The sequence below is a fragment of the Adiantum capillus-veneris genome, chromosome 20, assembly GCF_014529385.1.
Source record: "Adiantum capillus-veneris isolate H3 chromosome 20, ASM1452938v2, whole genome shotgun sequence".
Classification (NCBI taxonomy): domain Eukaryota; kingdom Viridiplantae; phylum Streptophyta; class Polypodiopsida; order Polypodiales; family Pteridaceae; genus Adiantum; species Adiantum capillus-veneris.
Window position 1 is genome coordinate 118200638 of NC_140950.1, and position 10621 is coordinate 118211258.

The following is a 10621-nucleotide window of genomic DNA, read 5'->3' on the forward strand; positions in this document are numbered from 1 at the left end:
ACTCCTAAGCTCTGATACCAATGTAAGAACTAGGGAACTAGACTCTGAGATCCTCCTTCCAACCTCCCTTTATATAGGCGGGTTCCTAGCCCCTTGCCCAATCCCCTGTCCACACCGCCTAGCTCGACCCTTGGCCGTAGTCCATGACTATCCTAGTTCTTAGGGTACAAGACCCTTGTCCTGACACCTTGAGCCTTTTTTTCCCTAAAAAGCCGCATCAAGCATACATTTCTACTTCTAGTAGTATGCCTAGGGACTTCATAACTACTCTATCCTTTTGCACTGCACCTGCCTGCAACCTTAGCATGGCATTGCACACTTTCCAACATGGACCGACTTTGGTTGCACCATCATTGCCCACCCCCTAGTTGAAAATTCATGTTCAACCACACATAGGATTATTGAACTTAGAAACTGCACACCCAAACAAACTCTCTCTACACCTCAAACCAACTAACATATGTACAAAACCTGCCATCTGTCACCCACCACTTATGCTCATGTGGGTTGCCCACCCCCCTACTTTATCTGTCATCATCCACCTCGGTAAAACACCTTGCGTTGATCTCTTACACCCACCTGTAACACCCTTGTATAGTGCCACATCAATACACCTACCCAACTGCATATCCAAACCGCTAGCAACATATCTCTACCACTCCAAGAATAACTCAATGGAAAACTGCCCACTTGCAAAACAACAAATAGAGCATCATTGTGCTCACCATCCAAATACATACCTGCACCATCACTCGCATTGAACATACCTGACATATCTGATGCATCCTCCCAACCCTATAAAGTGAGATCCTCTTCGAGCAGATCATGTATCTGCTCAACAGCCCACTGGACAACCTCTTTTATCAGCATATTGTCCAACCACCAATCACAAATATTCTTAGAAATCGGACTCTACTTTGGAGCCCGTATCACCTATCATAGGGTGCACTTATTGCACAGGAAACAACTTTATCTTTGGTTCCATACTGCCCTTCTCACCTGCCATGCACTCAATTCTCGCATCATCGAGCTCTTTCTCATCAATCAACCCTTCAAAGTTGATCAACACCACTTGCTTATCAATCAGCTTCAATCACGTGCTCTTCAAGCACCTTCTCCTCTACTTCATCATGCTCCACCAAGGAAGAGAGAAAATTGTTCTCTATCGCATCATCCTTGTCTTCTTCCATAGGCACGGCTGTTATATCCCTCCTGGAAAACCTTTACACATGTTGCACCACTATGGCACGTTCTACCACCACTTTCATCAACATCGACATTAGCATGGCATTACACATCAGCTTTACCTAGATATCATCACTTGTAGTCCTAGACTTCTCCACTCGATCTTCACTAGGAACCTCAAATTGCACTTTATGCTACTCCTTCCACACATTCACTATCTCTTGACTCACATGCAAGAGATTGAAATCATCATACCTGGATTGAGATAACTTGGTCTCCGAACTTGTGTCTGCATCCATAGAGTTAGTGTCACTCGGCTCAATCTCATACAGGCCATCAAACCATAGCCTCGCTTTACCATGAACCAAGAGCGGGAACACCGGTACCACATCTTCTTCTCTTGATAGACCGCTTTCTAGCACAAACAATCCTTAATCTTGGAGCCAGGTTTCCCCATGTTTGACCCCAGTGAAAATGGGAAATCCAGACCACGCCATCTCTAACAACACCTGCTCTTCAAAGGTTGCACCTTTGTCATCATCAAGAGCCCTTTGACTTTAACTAGGAGCATGAGATAGCTCCTTAGTGGTGGCACCTCAAGGAGATGGGGGAACACACCCGACACAAAAAAGACTGCCTCTCTAAAGCCTAGGGCGTACATAGCACCCCAATCCACTAGAGTTCACCTTTCAAACCCACAATACATGTTGGCATGCCACCGCCCGCACACACACCAACGACAAACTGCACACAACAATAACCACACATTTCAGTGCTCACTTCAAGACAAACATTGATGTCGTACATGAAACCATACTCTCAATTCTATTCTTCACATAGACAAGGGGCTTGGGGGGCACACACATCCGCATTGGCACCACACACACAAGTAGAAGAAGTATAGAAGGGGGGCAGGGGAAACGATGCAAGAGAAACACAATGGAGGATTCACCACTGCTCAAAAAAAAAAAAAAAAGCTTACTTACATCAAATGACACACCCACATAATTGTTGGGCAAGAAAACACACTCTGGGGGCTTTGTAGGAACACACCTCTGCACAAAAAAGTCAACCCAAGAACTCTCACACACACTCTGTCTTGGCTCTCTACAAGCTTACTAGCTCAAGGCCTTGGCAAGAATCCTATTGTGGAAAAAAGCATGAAAAATGGATTAAAAATGTCTTATATAGGGGTGCCCCTTTCAATTTGCACATATTGGCTCTAATTGATCCACCTTGGTTCCATATTTAGCAGCTTTGGAGGAGGTATTTGCCTTTGCTTCATCTACTCACTTGCCCTCTTCTTTTGCACTTGGGAGGGGGGGTGCACTAGGGTTGTTGCTAGTGCCCCATGGCATTTTTTATTCTTTCCCCTATTTTTTTCCTCTTAACCTTACTCACTTTTTACCTTTGAATTTGCCCCTCTAGGAATTTCACCCACTTGTTCTCCATCTGCCCATTTTGGTCGGCTTATTTTTTCCTTCTTAGAGCTTCGATGGCCCATCTCCTATTCTTTGCACCTGACCAGGCTCTTTGATTGCTTTGTCGTCCCACCTAATCTGGCCCTTGAACTCTCTCTGGCCACCCTTTGGTCTCTCTCTCTCTCTACTCTAACTCTTGGAATCACCTCCTCCTCCTTCTCTCCCTCACACTCATAAGACTCGCCACTCACTAGCGAGGCCAAGAGATTTTCTTCAAAAAAGTTAGGGCCCCAAGGGCAGCGTGAATCCCCTCATCTTGGGGGCCCTTAGCCACGTCAGCACCGCATGTGCTCCACCAAGCCACCCGCTGTGGCGCGGTCGGACTCAGCAAAATGTCGATAATCGTGCCACCATGCAGATCACCACCCAAGACATGCCATAGCCAATGCTTCTAGGATCTCCCTCTCTCCCTTCACACTTGCCTAACGGCTCAGGATCCCAGCTGTATACCCCAGGTATTGATCTCTTGCCAGCATATGTAGATCCATTTTCCGGCCACGTGGCACACTGTGAGAGATCCATCCTTGGAAACCTCCCCAAATTCCCTTAAATTTCCAAAAAGAAACTTTCTCTTTTTCCTTGATTGCAATTGCCCACCAAATTTAGCTCACAAGCTTGATGACCAAGCCGTGAAGCCATGCTGAAACCTTGTTTTTTGACTCCAAACCCCCTCAGCCTTGCCGAATTCCAAGATTCCCAAGTCCATGAACCAAGGCCACAAAAAAACAAAAAAACATGTGGCACTTTCCTCCACCAGATACTCTAGGATTCATCAGGCTGTAACTCGACGTTCGAGACTCAGAATCAAGAGTCGTCAATCTCGGTTGATCCAATACATCACATAGCACCTTCTCAAACTCTATCAAGGTCCAAAAATTCCATATGGCATGACTTCCAATGCGATCACGTGGGTACAAACTCAGCCCCCGTCCAGACTTCAACTAGCCATAAGCTGCTTTCTAGGGATCCGATCGGCAATCTGGAAAGACGTGCATGCTCTAGAATTTGAGCTTTATATATCTATCTGCTGACATTGTATCTAGCTATATGTCCCTAGCTACCTTGTCCGTCTTAGATCTGCTAAACGTTCCAACTTCAAACTGCAATATCTTCTACATTGTGGCGTCATTGGACGAGTCGTCTAGACCAACTTGCATAGCACCTCAAACTCTACATTATAGAGCACAGACATACCATCTTGGGCACATTTATTTTTCATCTTAGTTGGACCATCCTTGAGCCTTTTTTGGCCTAAAAATCCGCATCAAGCATGGAGTTCCTCTACCACTAGTATGCTCAGGGACTTCACACCTCCTCTAGCCTTCTACAATGCACTTGCCTAGAGCCTTTGCCTAGAGCCTTATCCTAGCATTGCACACTTTCTAGCTTGGACCAACTTTGGATGCACCAACGTTATACATAACCATGATTACATAGTGCACCCCCCGAGACACATACACACACATACGAGATATTGATGAAAAATGGTTCACATTTTGAATTGAACATTTCAATATAGTAAAGACAACATAAAATGATTTAGAGTGTACATAGACTATCACTTACATCCACCCAACGGTCAACATTAGTGTCAACCTATAGCATGACATTGTTGGGATGATCTTTGGCCACACATGTGTGTGAATTTTGATGCAAAATTTGTGGGCAAGAAAATATACATGCTTATGGTGTGTGGGATGCATGGTTTGTGAGCATTATGACTGTTGGACCTCAGGATGCAAAGGGGGAAGGCAATGGAAGGGATGCATGGTTTATGATATTGTTGAGCACTACACATTTTTCCCTTTATTTTTTAAGAAATAGAGAGTGAAAGGGACCTCTAAGAGGACCACGGCCTAGATGGCCCTAAAAAAAGGCTAGGGAATCCTACTCAAAAGTATCTTATTAAATACGGATGTCCCCCAAAGTGTACACAAAATTTTCCTTAATCCCTTAAAATTAGGGATTCTTACAAGGCCCATGCAAATTTCATATTTTTTATAATGTCTCTTCCAATTCACTAGGGAGAATGGACTATTTAATCTTCATCCATTCCGCATGCTCTTGTTGCAAAGTGTTGCCTTGCACTTTCTTTTGGTTTATCTCTTTAAAAGAAGAGGTGAGGGATGACACCTCAGGAGCCTTGTTATTTTTTGGTGTTCGACCAACCTTCTTAATTGTTGTTTCTTTTTTTTTGTAGAACTTTTTCTAAGGGTGCGCTCTCTCTTTTGCAATGTCTTGACTAAGCTCAATGGATGCTTGAGACACTAGTGCCTTGAAATGAAGTTTCTTCAATAATTTGGGGCTTGTGATAAGCCCTTTTTTTCTTCCTTGTGGTTGGTATTGTCCTTTTATTGTAAAACCCAACACTCCAAGAAGGAGGAAGTGATCCAATAATACTTCTTGAATGTGCATATAAAAAGATGATGAAACCGAGCCGGCATTGTGAAAAAAGTATAGCCTTTCAAGCCTCGAAGCTAATTGGGTTGGCTGAAGACAATGGTAGGTGAACCCTGCAACATCTCTCTAAGGATCAATCTTCTCGGCATCAACAATATTCCAATGGTAGGTGAACCCCACAACATCTCTACAAGGAAAAATCTTCTAGGCATCAACAAGCTCCAATTTTTCCTCCAAAATCAGCCATTTCCAAAGCTCACCCCCTAAAATAATGTTTGAAGGACCACTCTAGTCTTGTCTTGAACACATCATGTTAAAGTCCCCCACTAAGAAAAGCTCTCCCTCAATTTGCAAAGCTGAGAGAGGTCATTCAAAATATTTCATCTACCTTTGGAGTAATTTGGTGGATACACATTGATGATCCTCATCATAGAACTATTTGGGTTGATCGACATGCCTAGTGCCCTCTTGGATGGGTGCTAAATGATAACTTTTGGCTCGAGGTTCTTATGAATACCAGTTAGGACCCCAGTAAAGAATTACCATAGAAAAATAGAATTTCCCCAAGAGAGTGATTTCTTGGAGAAGAGGCATCAAGGTGGTGCTCTTGGATACACTCCTCCTCTTCAATATGTGCCACTCACATGGAGAATAGGGTTCATGGGGAAAGGGGAACATAAATCTCATAATCCGAACCACTATGACCCCCATACTCCCTCGCTTCCCCTAAGGTCAGGGGAGACTCCTCGCTATCTAGGGGTATCATGTCTTGCAATCATTCGTGGAGGTGATAACAGATACCCCCTGTCAGGAGGTGGGTGGTGATGACTTTTCTTCTTACCTTTTCTTATGGTAGCAAACTTTGTTCTCCATCCTCTTGCCAACACTTTTACTATTTTTTTTTCTTAAAACAAGTGCTGTATTTTGTTTTAGAATTGTAGTTGTTGATTTTGAGGACACCGTAAGGAGATGAGTCTTTGAAGTCAAAAATATACTTTCTTTTCCACCAAATGCTTGAATACTGAGCCACTTGGCTCAATCCTCACCACAAATTGGTAAATTAAATCCAACAGCCTGCTTTCTTTGTGGTTCTCATTGTGTGAATCACAAAAAACTCTTGCTACTATCGTTGACTCCTTGCAATTCTTCAGATTGAGACAATTTCTAAGAGTTTTAAAGTTTTAGACTCCTCAAAGAGCTGGAAGCCAACATTAGCTGTTACGACAAGTTGTTAGTGGAGCTCATCATTCACCGAGGACAATGTGAAGCAAGAATATTTTCCTAACGTTGTCAAGAGTTTTTTTGAGCAAGGGATTGCGCAAATGTACATACACATGCATGGTCCATTGAATAAAGGATTACCCAATTTCCATAGCCAGGTGGTTACGTGGGGCCCACGTGTGTATAGGTAGGACAGGGTGTACATAGTGCAGCGATTTTCACTATTATCAGTACTAGTGTGTTTTTCCTACAATAAGGAGGAGTTTGTAGCGCGTTAAACTTCTCGAGGAAGCTATCTGCGGGCCGACGACATGAGGTAAGCAGATGCGTCAGATGGCATCGAGTGGCGTCAGGAGGCTGAACGGGGTCAATATTTGCACGTGGATGAATACGAACACAAAGTGGGTGTTTTCTTGTGATAGTTATGCACAAAGGTCATCATGAGGACCACTTTTTGGGGACACTTCACGTGGTTGCGGGATGCATTATTGGGAAAAACTGAGTGCTAGGTGTGCGGATGATGCAAAAAGGTGACAACTATGCACTGCGAGGTCAGCTCTTGGCCTTTTCGGGGTCCGTTTGAGGTCATCTAAAAGGCCACCGGTGCCCAACTAATAAAGCTAAGTGTGGGAACTAAAAAACCAGAGAGAAGACTAGAAAAAAAGTGGAGAAGAGAGGACGAACAGCCGTAGGTGTGTTTTTGCTCATTTTGGAGCTTGTTTTGGCCGTAAACTACTTATCCGAGGTCGGATTTGAGCACTTTGACATTGTAGATTGGGGATTTGGGCCGTTCCGAACGCGATGGTGCTGTCCATTTTATCAAATTCTTCACAAATTTTCTGCTGTTTTTCTGTGTAATCTTCTCCGGTGAGTGAAGCCTCTGCTTAACTTTGTGGTTGTATCTGGTGTATTTCTTAAACTGTGTTAACTATTTTCCCCATTGGTGTTGGGCTGAGCTTCATTGAGTCTAAACAACAGCAAATTGACTCATTTGAGCTGAATTGAGAGTGTGTGTGTGTGTGTATGTGTGAGTGTTGAGTGGGCAAGTGGGAAATCTCTCTCTTCTCACTCCGTCTGTGTGTTTCCTGTCTCGGCTAGGCTGGTTGTGTAAGCCGAGTGGTGCCCCATAATGTGTGCGTGTATCATTGCAAGAGTGTGTGCTGGGTCATTATAGAGACGCTGTGTGTGTTTTCCTCCCACTGACATTCTTTTGGCGCCCCCACGGAGGATCTTCTTCGAGTACCTTCTGCTTCGAGCTTCAAGCTTCGAGATTCAAGATTCAAGGTTACAGGTTACAGGTTACAGGTTAAAGGGACAGGTACAGGTACATTTGATTCACACAGGTACAGGTAGCTAGAGTACAGTGATATACTAGCAGTGATGTCACTTGCAGTTGTTGTGGGTATGCATCACTTGGCGCCTAGCCTGTTTGAGCGCATTGTCTGTTGGATTGTACGTTACTTGTGGAAACTGCCAATTGTACGCCTTTGTGGAGCCATATTTGGTTTTATTTGGCAGTCCCAGCCATTTCTGAGACTTGGTCTGGAAGATAGTCATTTCTGAGACTTGACTATACGCGATTTGCATTAGCCTTCATGTGAGCGTCGATAGCGTGAGGTTTTTATTGAGCTGGGGGATTCTCAAATGTAGAGATCCTTTCGGTGATACAGGTAGCTGGAGCACCCTTTTTGTGACCTTGCCATAGGCTATGTACTAGTGAGTCCTACTTGATGCTCGGGTTCTATTGTTGACAGTTTATGCATACATATACAGTCTATATTTTGGGTTCCTACTGCTCTATTTCTGGGGAAACTCTGCCAAAATTTTTCCAAGTTATGATGGATGGTTTTTTGGTCTTTTGAGCCATTTATGTTGTTATGCTGCTGAAATTTTGGCAAAATCAGAGGTTAAGTCAGGTGTGCCTTCTTGGGAGCTTCATGGTTGGCTTTAATGGATGATCAAAATGGCCCTCAATTCACTCCTTTTCATTTAACTGAAAGAATCCAGATAAATGTTCATGTGTCCAGGAAGATTTTTTTCCAGCAGCGCATAGTCTTTATGTTCGGGCCAAGAAGATTACGAGAGATCTTGGAATGTCCTTTGCCTGTTGTAATTCCGATGATCAACTATGAAAACTCATTTGATGTGCATTTGTTTGTCCTTATCTAAAGTTGAGCTCCATTGAAGTTTTTGGGGATTGGGTAGTCAAAAGTTTTGGTTTCTTGCACGTGTGTTCAAAGGGGTTCTCAAAGCATTGTAACTTGGGTAGCCATGGCTTTCTCTTATCCGGAGTTTCATGGAAGAAGTGATGAAGATGTGGAAGATTTTTTGGAAAAGATGGAGGTTGCCTGCATTAGCAACTAGATTCATGACCCTGCGCAGATGTTATGCCTTCTCCAAATTTTTTTGAAGAGTGATGCACGAGTTTGGTCTAAAGCATTTGAAAAGGAGTTGCGTGTGGCTGATCCACCTGTAAGGCTGAGTTGGGACAATCTATGACATGGGTTGGAAGTGGAGTTTGTAAAGATAGAAGATCCTGACAAAGTGTGGCAAGAAGTACAGGCTTTAGTGCAAAAGGAAGGTGAGCCAGTAGATGCGTACATACGTAAGTTCTCATTGGCATGGGAGCGGATGTGCAAGGCCTTAGCACCACAGGTACCCCCGCCTGACATGATGAAGAAGGATAGGTTCTTGGCTGGTCTTTGGGAGAATATACGTTGGAGAGTGGAGCTAAAGAAGCCTAGGACAAATGAAGATGCACTAGAGGTAGCAAGGAACAAAAAGTGGAAGCTGAAGAAAATGAGCCAGTTAGGGGTGGAGTCTTTGCCAATGAAGTCTGAATTTCAGTCTCTAGAGTCTTTTCAAGGTCGCATGTCAGGGTTTCATCATGAACCAGTGGTTCCTGTTACTACTCAGGTTATGCCAGCAGTGGTCACTACATCGGTGCAAGATGATGGGCTAAGGCAAGACATGAGGCAAGTGGTAGATTTGATGAAGAATATTAGCCTAAACATGCTAGGTCAAGTGGGAAATAATCGAGGTCGAGGGAGGTATGCAAATCAGCCAGGAGGTGAAGAAAGACCTAGGAATGGTGTTGAACAAAGCAATGGTGGGTACTGGAGGCAGACGCCCACATGTTATAATTGTGGAGATTTGGGTCACATTAGCCCACAATGTGATAAGCCACCAAGGATGGGGGGAGACATGTATCCATTGCCAAGACAGGTGCTAACTAGGTCAAATGATTATGGCATCAAAATTAAGGAAGACGAAGGAACCAGTGGACTGACCCAGGAGGAAAAGGGAAAGACAAAAGTGCTAAGTGTAGTCACCTTGGAGAAGGCATCAAAGCTAGAGGATACATTAGTGATGCCTATTGGGAAGAGGACTACAGAGGATAAGGAAGGAAGAAGTGCGAGGATGTCAAGGCCAAGAGGAAAAGGAGAGCTCGTCGAAAGTTTCATGTTTCAGATTTTCCATTAGGGGATGGGCAATTAAGCTATGACTTGAAGGGGGATCTGACGAGTAGGAAGGCAGATGTTACTTTTGGGCAGCTTATAGAGATGGTGCCTAAGCTAAAGCGACAATGGAAGAGGATGGTTAACCCAATGGAGAAAGAGCCAGAGAGAGGTTCAGTAAAGGTGTTGGCAATGGATGAGCTACCAGACATTTGTCCAATAGTAGATGTGTGGCATAAAAGGAAAAATTTGGGACAAGGTTATGTGGATGGCGGAGCCCAAATATGCGTCATAACACACTCATGCGTTGAGAAGATGGGTCTCACAGTGGCTGGGGTGTCAGGGTTTCGGATCAGATTGGCAAACCATCAAAAAGTAAAATGCTTGGGTGTTGTAAAGAGCTTAGAAGTGGAGGCATATGATGCAAAGGTAGTGGTTGATTTTCATGTGATGCCAGCAGGGTTGGGAGCATATCCTATTATACTGGGCAGACCATGGTTACGTGCAGTGGGAGCTGTTCAAGATTGGCGACATGGTACGATTAGCCTCTATGGAAAGACAGGTACCAAGAAGCTTTATAATATGGACACAAGGAAACGATTAGAGGAGCTTTATGAAGATGAGGATGAGTCTAGTGATGAAGACTCTTCCACGGTGACAGATGAGGACAGTTAGCACTACGAGCAGTGAAGAGGATGTTGATGTTGCATTTCTTTTGATGGACAAAGAAATCCAGGAGTTTGGTTTAGTTGCATTTGCGAATGAGGTTGAAGATGAAAGTGAAGGGCCTTATGAAGTGATTGAAGGGCTGATGCAAACCAAGATTGAGTTGTCAAAGAAGCATGAATTGATGACATAAATGATCAGTGGAGACCT